This window comes from Tamandua tetradactyla, chromosome 9 (assembly GCF_023851605.1).
Source record: "Tamandua tetradactyla isolate mTamTet1 chromosome 9, mTamTet1.pri, whole genome shotgun sequence".
Taxonomy (NCBI): Eukaryota; Metazoa; Chordata; class Mammalia; order Pilosa; family Myrmecophagidae; genus Tamandua; species Tamandua tetradactyla.
Window position 1 is genome coordinate 4,327,625 of NC_135335.1, and position 9,530 is coordinate 4,337,154.

Here is a 9,530-nt window from a genome sequence, read left to right on the forward strand (position 1 = left end):
ACAAAGGTTTATTTGATCTGGAATTGAAATTCTCTGTTGTGCATAATCTAATTCAAACCTATCTGTACAGCTCATTTGAACAACTGAAACACAGGAAACACAGAATAAGAAAGAGGTCCTTTCATCCTGTATAGATTATTGTAATGCCTAGATACATCCTAGGGTATGTTAAGCAGATAATCAAAAAGTACTGGCAAAGTCCCCTGAGGGAGGGAAGAAAGAATATGGAACTATTAAACCTTATCATCAGGGAATCCCCTGGTACTGTGTCAAACTTTAGGGACACCCAAATCAATAGGCCATGCCTTCGATCAGGAGACTTACTCTTGTGAAGATTAAATAGACACCGGAGAAGCTTAGACTACCCACAGGCATGCCTACAAATCACTTCTGAAGAACCTCTGTTGTTGCTCAGATGTAGCCTCAGTCTCTCTAAGACCAACTCTGCAAGTGAAACCATTGCCCTCCCTACTATGTGGGACATGACATCCAGGGGTGAAAGTCTCCCTGGAGACATGGGAAAGGACTCCTAGGGATGAATCCAGACCTGGTACCATGGTATCAACAATTACATTCTAACCAAAAGGGGGAAAAGAACTGTAATTAATAAAGTATCAGTGGCAGAGAGAGTTCAAATAGAGTTGAGAGGCTATGTGGAGGCTACTCTTAACGCAAGCTTCAGGTAGATCTTGCTACCTATCATAACCTGCCAACCCTCAACCAGGACCATTCCAGCCAATCCTAAAGAATACCTAGGGCAATATATAAAACTGCACAAGGGTTCCATGCACTAGAGTAACTTGCCAGAAACATACAACCTCCAGATGGGTCCCTGGTCCAGAGAAATTCTGAAACTTAGCCCAGCCTCTCCAGAATATTAGATAGTTCTAGCTCCCTACCCTGTATTAGTGACAGACCCTTCCAATTTCAAAAATTTAGAACTGATACAGCCCAAACAACCCTAAAGAGAGGTATGGAAAGATCAAAGGTGATGGTGGAGTTATATATAGAAGATAGGATTTAACAAATGAATATGAATGCTGAATCATTAAATGGATATCTCTTTTAGTCTCCAGTATTTGAGAGCAGCTAGAAGTAAAAACCTAAACTTGTGAAATTGTAACCCATGTCAAAATCTGAAATATATTCTATAACTAATTATGGTACTGTGCTTTGAAATTTACAGCTTTTTATATATATGTTATTGTTCACAAAAAAAAAGAAGGAAAAAAGTCAATTGTGATGATAAAAAAAATAAAAATGAAGCCCTCTAGACTCCTATATTCTGGAGCAGCTAGAAGGAAAAATATGAGCAGATTGTATGGTAGCCCATGACAAATTCTGGGATCTGTCCTGCAACCACTTGTTGAACAGTGCTTTGAAAACTATTGTCTTTTTATTTCTTTATTTGTATATATATTATACTATACAATAAAGAAATTTTTTTAAAAAATGAAATACAGTTTTGAAATGAAGGTATCTATAAAACAATAGATATGTGCTTAGAAACTGTTTCTCTTCTCCCTCTCTCAGATATGACCTATCTGCTCAACACTGGTGAAGGTATTTTTTTAATATTAAAATTATTATTACAAAAAAATTTAATTCAAAAAACAATGCAAATCCCAAAGTCAAGATTAATCACAAATATTTGATCAATGAGTGGAAAAGTATTTGCAAAGTCCCCTTCGAGGAATGGTGAGAACAGGGGAAAATTCAATCTCCCCAAGTTGAATTCTTGATATTCTCACAAGCAGTGTAGACAATCAAAGCTATAGGCTGAGCCTCCAGTCTTGGGGTTTGTTCACATGAAACTTAACCCAACAAAGGATAGGTCAAGCCTACTTAAAACTAGGTCTAAGAGTCATCCCCAAGAGAACCTCTTTTGTTACTCCGATGTGGCCTCTCTCTCCAGCCAACACAACAAGCAAACTCACCACCCTCCCCCTGCCTGCATGGGACATGACTCCCAGGGGTGTGGACTTTCCTGGCAACGTGGAACAGAAATCCTAGAATGAGCTGAAACTCAACATCAAGGCATTAAGAAAAACTCTAGACTTCCTGGAAGATGGCGGCTTAGTAAGACGCGCGGATCTTAGTTTCTTCTCCAGGACACCTACTAGGGGAGTAGAAACGATACAGAAAGCGCCCAAAGCCACAACAGAGATAAAAAAGACAGCGTACCCCATCCTGGAACGGCTGGCTGGCTGAGAGAAGCAGCTCGGGTGAGATCGCCGAGGCGCGCGGGCCTTACCGGGCGGGGTGGCAAGCGGCCGGAGTTACTCCCTTCCCCCTTCCCGGGCCGGCTGGGAGAATTGGAGAGGTGGTCCCCTGAAACCAAGGCGACTGGCGCCCACACCACGCACAGCCCCCGGACCAACTGAGAGAATTGGATCGGAAACCCCCAGGCCGCGGAGAACGGTGACCCCGTGACTCCCGGGGAACATGCACTCTCTCGGGCGGGCCGCTGCCGCTGGCGCCCTCCCGCCACGCTTGTTGCCCAGGGCCGACTAGGAAATTCGGACGGGCTCTTTCCCTGGCTGCGGCGACCAGCAACCCTCCCTGCGTTTGGACCCCGGGCCGGCTCAAGCCGTTTCGGCTAGCGAACCCCCAGGACGGCGAGAGTTTTCCAAAGTTTAAGGTCCCACAGCACCTTTTACTGGTGGGACCCGCAGACAAACGGGTGCCACGAGCGCCACCTACTGGGCAGGATAAGAAAAACAGAACCCAGAGATTTCACAGAAAAATATTACAACCTTGCTGGGTCCAACACCAAGAGAAATCTGAATAAATGCCCAGACGCCAGCAGCAGAAGATAACTGTCCACGCTCAAAAGATTGAGAATATGGCTCAGTCAAAGGAACAAACCAATAGCTCAAATGAGACACAAGAGCTGAGACAACTAATGCTGAATATACGAACAGAAATGGAAAACCTCTTCAAAAATGAAATCGATAAATTGAGGGAGGACATGAAGAGGACATGGGCTGAACATAAAGAAGAAATAGAAAAACTGAAAAAACAAATCGCAGAACTTATGGAAGTGAAGGATAAAGTAGCAAACATAGAAAAAATAATGGATAGCTACAATGATAGATTTAAAGAGACAGAAGACAGAATTAGTGATTTGGAGGATGGAACATCTGAATTCCAAAAAGAAACAGAAACTATAGGGAAAAGAATGGAAAAATTTGAACAGGGTATCAGGGAACTCAAGGACAATATGAACCGCACAAATATACGTGTTGTGGGTGTCCCAGAAGGAGAAGAGAAGGGAAAAGGAGGAGAAAAACTAATGGAAGAAATTATCACTGAAAATTTCCCAACTCTTATGAAAGACCTAAAATTACAGATCCAAGAAGTGCAGCGCACCCCAAAGAGATTAGACCCAAATAGGCGTTCTCCAAGACACTTACTAGTTAGAATGTCAGAGGTCAAAGAGAAAGAGAAAATCTTGAAAGCAGCAAGAGAAAAACAATCCATTACATACAAGGGAAACCCAATAAGATTTTGTGTAGATTTCTCAGCAGAAACCATGGAAGCTAGAAGACAGTGGGATGATATATTTAAAATACTAAAAGAGAAAAACTGCCAACCAAGACTCCTATATCCAGCAAAATTATCCTTCAAAAATGAGGGAGAAATTAAAACATTCTCAGACAAAAAGTCACTGAAAGAATTTGTGACCAAGAGACCAGCTCTGCAAGAAATACTAAAGGGAGCACTAGAGTCAGATACAAAAAGACAGAAGAGAGAGATATGGAAAAGAGTGTAGAAAGAAGGAAAATCAGATATGATATATATAATACAAAAGGCAAAATGTTAGAGGAAAATATTATCCAAACAGTAATAACACTAAATGTCAATGGACTGAATTCCCCAATCAAAAGACATAGATTGGCAGAATGGATTAAAAAACAGGATCCTTCTATATGCTGTCTACAGGAAACACATCTTAGACCCAAAGATAAACATAGGTTGAAAGTGAAAGGTTGGGAAAAGATATTTCATGCAAATAACAACCAGAAAAGAGCAGGAGTGGCTATACTAATATCCAACAAATTAGACTTCAAATGTAAAACAGTTAAAAGAGACAAAGAAGGACACTATATACTAATAAAAGGAACAATTAAACAAGAAGACATAACAATCATAAATATTTACGCACCGAATCAGAATGCCCCAAAATACGTGAGGAATATACTGCAAACACTGAAAAGGGAAATAGACTCATATACCATAATAGTTGGAGACTTCAACTCACCACTCTCATCAAGGGACAGAACATCTAGACAGAGGATCAACAAAGAAATAGAGAATCTGAATATTACTATAAATGAACTAGACTTAATAGACATTTATAGGACATTACATCCCACAACAGCAGGATACACCTTTTTCTCAAGTGCTCATGGATCATTCTCAAAGATAGACCATATGCTGGGTCACAAAGCAAGTCTCAACAAATTTAAAAAGATTGAAATCTTACACAACACTTTCTCGGACCATAAAGGAATGATGTTGGAAATCAATAATAGGCAGAGTGCCAGAAAATTCACAAATACGTGGAGGCTCAACAACACACTCCTAAACAACGACTGGGTCAAAGAAGAAATTGCAAGGGAAATTAGCAAATACCTCGAGGCGAATGAAAATGAAAACACAACATATCAAAACTTATGGGACGCAGCAAAGGCAGTGCTAAGAGGGAAATTTATTGCTCTAAATGCCTATATCAGAAAAGAAGAAAAGGCAAAAATTCAGGAATTAACTATCCATTTGGAAGAACTGGAGAAAGAACAGCGAGCTAACCCCAAAGCAAGCAAAAGGAAAGAAATAACAAAGATTAGAGCAGAAATAAATGAAATTGAAAACATGAAAACAATCGAGAAAATCAATAAGGCCAGAAGTTGGTTCTATGAGAAAATCAATAAGATTGATGGGCCCTTAGCAAGATTGACAAAAAGAAGAAGAGAGAGGATGCAAATAAATAAGATCAGAAATGGAAGAGGAGACATAACTACCGACCTCACAGAAATAAAGGAGGTAATAACAGGATACTATGAACAACTTTACGCTAATAAATACAACAATTTAGAGGAAATGGACGGGTTCCTGGAAAGACATGAACAACCAACTTTGACTCAAGAAGACATAGATGACCTCAACAAACCAATCACAAGTAAAGAAATTGAATTAGTCATTCAAAAGCTTCCTAAAAAGAAAAGTCCAGGACCAGATGGCTTCACATGTGAATTCTACCAAACGTTCCAGAAAGAATTAGTACCAATTCTCTTCAAACTCTTCAAAAAAATCGAAGTGGAGGGAAAACTACCTAATTCATTCTATGAAGCCAACATCACCCTCATACCAAAACCAGGCAAAGATATTACAAAAAAAGAAAACTACAGACCAATCTCTCTAATGAATACAGATGCAAAAATCCTCAATAAAATTCTAGCAAATCGTATCCAACAGCACATTAAAAGAATTATACATCATGACCAAGTAGGATTCATCCCAGGTATGCAAGGATGGTTCAACATAAGAAAATCAATTAATGTAATACACCATATCAACAAATCAAAGCAGAAAAATCACATGATCATCTCAATTGATGCAGAGAAGGCATCTGACAAAATTCAACATCCTTTCCTGTTGAAAACACCTCAAAGGATAGGAATACAAGGGAATTTCCTTAAAATGATACAGGGAATATATGAAAAACCCACAGTTAATATCATCCTCAATGGGGAAAAACTGAAAACTTTCCCCCTAAGATCAGGAACAGGACAAGGATGTCCACTATCACCACTGTTATTCAACATTGTGTTGGAAGTTCTAGCCAGAGCAATTAGACAAGAAAAAGAAATACAAGGCATCAAAATTGGAAAGGAAGAAGTAAAACTCTCACTGTTTGCAGATGATATGATACTATACGTCGAAAACCCTGAAAAATCCACAGCAAAACTACTAGAGCTAATAAACAAGTACAGCAAAGTGGCAGGTTACAAGATCAACATTCAAAAATCTGTAGTGTTTCTATACACTAGTAATGAACAAGCTGAGGGAGAAATCAAGAAACAAATTCCATTTACAATTGCAACTAAAAGAATACTTGGGAATAAATTTAACTAAAGAGACAAAAGACCTGTACAAAGAAAACTACAAGAAACTTGTTAAAAGAAATCACAGAAGACCTAAATAGATGGAAGGGCATACCGTGTTCATGGATTGGAAGACTAAATATAGTTAAGATGTCAATCCTACCTAAATTGATTTACAGATTCAATGCAATACCAATCAAAATCCCAACAACTTATTTTTCAGAAATAGAAAAACCAATAAGCAAATTTATCTGGAAGGGCAGGGTGCCCCGAATTGCTAAAAACATCTTGAGGAAAAAAACGAAGCTGGAGGTCTCGCGCTGCCTGACTTTAAGGCATATTATGAAGCCACAGTGGTCAAAACAGCATGGTATTGGCATAAAGATAGATATATCGACCAATGGAATCGAATAGAGTGCTCAGATATAGACCCTCTCATCTATGGACATTTGATCTTTGATAAGGCAGTCAAGCCAACTCACCTGGGACAGAGCAGTCTCTTCAATAAATGGTGCCTAGAGAACTGGATATCCATATGCAAAAGAATGAAAGAAGACCCATCTCTCACACCCTATACAAAAGTTAACTCAAAATGGATCAAAGATCTAAACATTAGGTCTAAGACCATAAAACAGTTAGAGGAAAATGTTGGGAGATATCTTATGGATCTTACAACTGGAGGCGGTTTTATGGACCTTAAACCTAAAGCAAGAGCACTGAAGAAGGAAATAAATAAATGGGAACTCCTCAAAATTAAACACTTTTGTGCATCAAAGAACTTCACCAAGAAAGTAGAAAGACAGCCTTCACAATGGGAGACAATATTTGGAAATGATATATCAGATAAAGGTCTAGTATCCAGAATTTATAAAGAGATTGTTCATCTCAACAACAAAAAGACAGCCAACCCAATTACAAAATGGGAAAAAGACTTGAACAGACACCTCTCAGAAGAGGAAATACGGATGGCCAAGAGGCACATGAAGAGATGCTCAATGTCCCTGGCCATTAGAGAAATGCAAATCAAAACCACAATGAGATATCATCTCACACCCACCAGAATGGCCATTATCAACAAAACACAAAATGACAAGTGCTGGAGAGGATGCGGAGAAAGAGGCACACTTATCCACTGTTGGTGGGAATGTCAAAGGGTGCAACCACTGTGGAAGGCAGTTTGGCGGTTCCTCAAAAAGCTGAATATAGAACTGCCATACGACCCAGCAATACCATTGCTAGGTATCTACTCAAAGGACTTAAGGGCAAAGACACAAACGGACATTTGCACACCAATGTTTATAGCAGCATTATTTACAATTGCAAAGAGATGGAAACAGCCAAAATCTCCATCAACAGAAGAGTGGCTAAACAAACTGTGGTATATACATACGATGGAATATTATGCAGCTTTAAGACAAGATAAACTTATGAACCATGTAATAACATGGATGGACCTAGAGAATATTATGCTGAGTGAATCCAGCCAAAAACTAAAGGACAAATACTGTATGGTCCCACTGATGTGAATGGACATTCGAGAATAAACTTGAAATATGTCATTGGTAACAGAGTTCAGCAGGAGTTAGAAACAGGGTAAGACAATGGGTAATTGAAGCTGAAGGGATACAGACTGTGCAACAGGACTAGATACAAAAACTCAAAAATGGACAGCACAATAATACCTAATTGTAAAGTAATCATGTTAAAACACTGAATGAAGCTGCATCTGAGCTATAGGTTTTTGTTTTGTTTTGAGTTGTTTTGTTTTGATTTTACTATTATTACTTTTATTTTTTTCTCTATATTAACATTCTATATCTTTTTCGGTTATGTTGCTAGTTCTTCTAAACCAATGCAAATGTACTAAGAAATGATGATCATGCATCTATGTGATGATGTTAAGAATTAATGATTGCATGTGTAGAATGGTATGATCTCTAAATGTTGGGTTAATTTCTTTTTTTCCGTTAATTAAAAAAAAAAAAAAAAAAGAGAAGGGATAATTGGAGATGAAGGGATACAGACTGTACAACGGGACTGGATATAAAAACTCAGAAATGGACAGCACAATACTACCCAATTGTAATGCAATTATGTTAAAACACTGAATGAAGCTGCGTGTGAGGTATAGGTTTTTTGTTTTTGTTTTTTTTGTTTTTTTTCTTTCTATTATTGTTTTAATTCTTATTCTGTTGTCTTTTTATTTCTTTTTCTAAATCGATGCAAATGTACTAAGAAATGATGAATATGCAACTATGTGATGTTATTAAGAATTACTGATTGTACATGTAGATTGGAATGATTTCTAATTGTTTTGTTAATTCTTTTTTTAATTAATAAAAAAAAAAAAAAAAAAAAAAAAAGAAAAACTCTAGAATGACCTGAGATTCAGCATCAAACAATTGAGAAAAACCTGGAATGAGCTGAGACTCGGCATCAAGGGAGTGAGAAAACCTTCTCAATCAAAAGGGGGAAGAGTGAAATGGGACAAAGTGTCAATGGCTGAGAGATTCCAAATAGAGTTGAGAGGTTATCCTGGAGGTTATTCTTACGCATTAAGTAGATATCACCTTATTAGTCAAGATTAAATGGAGGGGCGGGCCGCGGTGGCTCAGCGGGCAGGAGTGCTTGCCTGCCATGCCGGAGGACCCCGGTTCGATTCCCGGCCCCAGCCCATGTAGAAAACAAACAAACAAACAAAATATAATGAAATAAGAGGGTGTTTAAAGATGTTTCCCTTTCTTCCTTCCTTCTATCCTTCCTTCTATCCTTCCTTCCTTCTCTGTCTTTCTTTAAAAAAAAAAAATAATAAAATAAAAAAAAAAAAAAAAAAAAAAGATTAAATGGAAAGGCTGGAGGGAAGTGCCTGAAAATGTAGAGCTGTGTTCCAGTAGCCATGTTTCTTGAAGATAATTGAATAAAGATATAACTTTCACAATGTGACTGTGTGATTGTGAAAACCTTGTGTATGATGCTTCTTTCATCTACCTTGTCAACAGACGAGTAGAACATATGGAATAAAAATAAATAATAGGGGGAGCAAATGTTAAAATAAATTTAGTTTGAAATGCTAGTGATCAATGAAAGGGAGGGGTAAAGGGTATGGTATGTATAATCTTTTTTTTTTCTGTTTTCGTTTTATTTCTTTTTCTGTTGTCTTTTTATTTCTTTTTCTGAATTGATACAAACGTTCTAAGAAATGATCATGACAATGAATATGCAACTATGTGATGATATTGTGAATTACTGTTTAAATATGTAGAATGGAATGATCATATGTTAAGAATGTTTTTGTTCGTTTGTTAATTTTTTAATTAATAAATTAAAAAATCACAATAAAAAAGATTAATCACATATAAATGAACTCGTATATCAAATTGATAATTATTTTATCTGTGTGGTTACTTCAACTCATTATTCTCA

General features: G+C 37.7%; 1 protein-coding gene across 8 annotated transcripts in view; it reads right to left on the reverse strand.

Moving 5' to 3' along the window:
• The window catches only part of PPFIA1 (PPFI scaffold protein A1), a 171,007-nt gene that overhangs the window by 123,500 nt on the left and 37,977 nt on the right, over nucleotides 1-9,530 (reverse strand). The gene's annotated exons all lie outside the window — the stretch shown is intronic.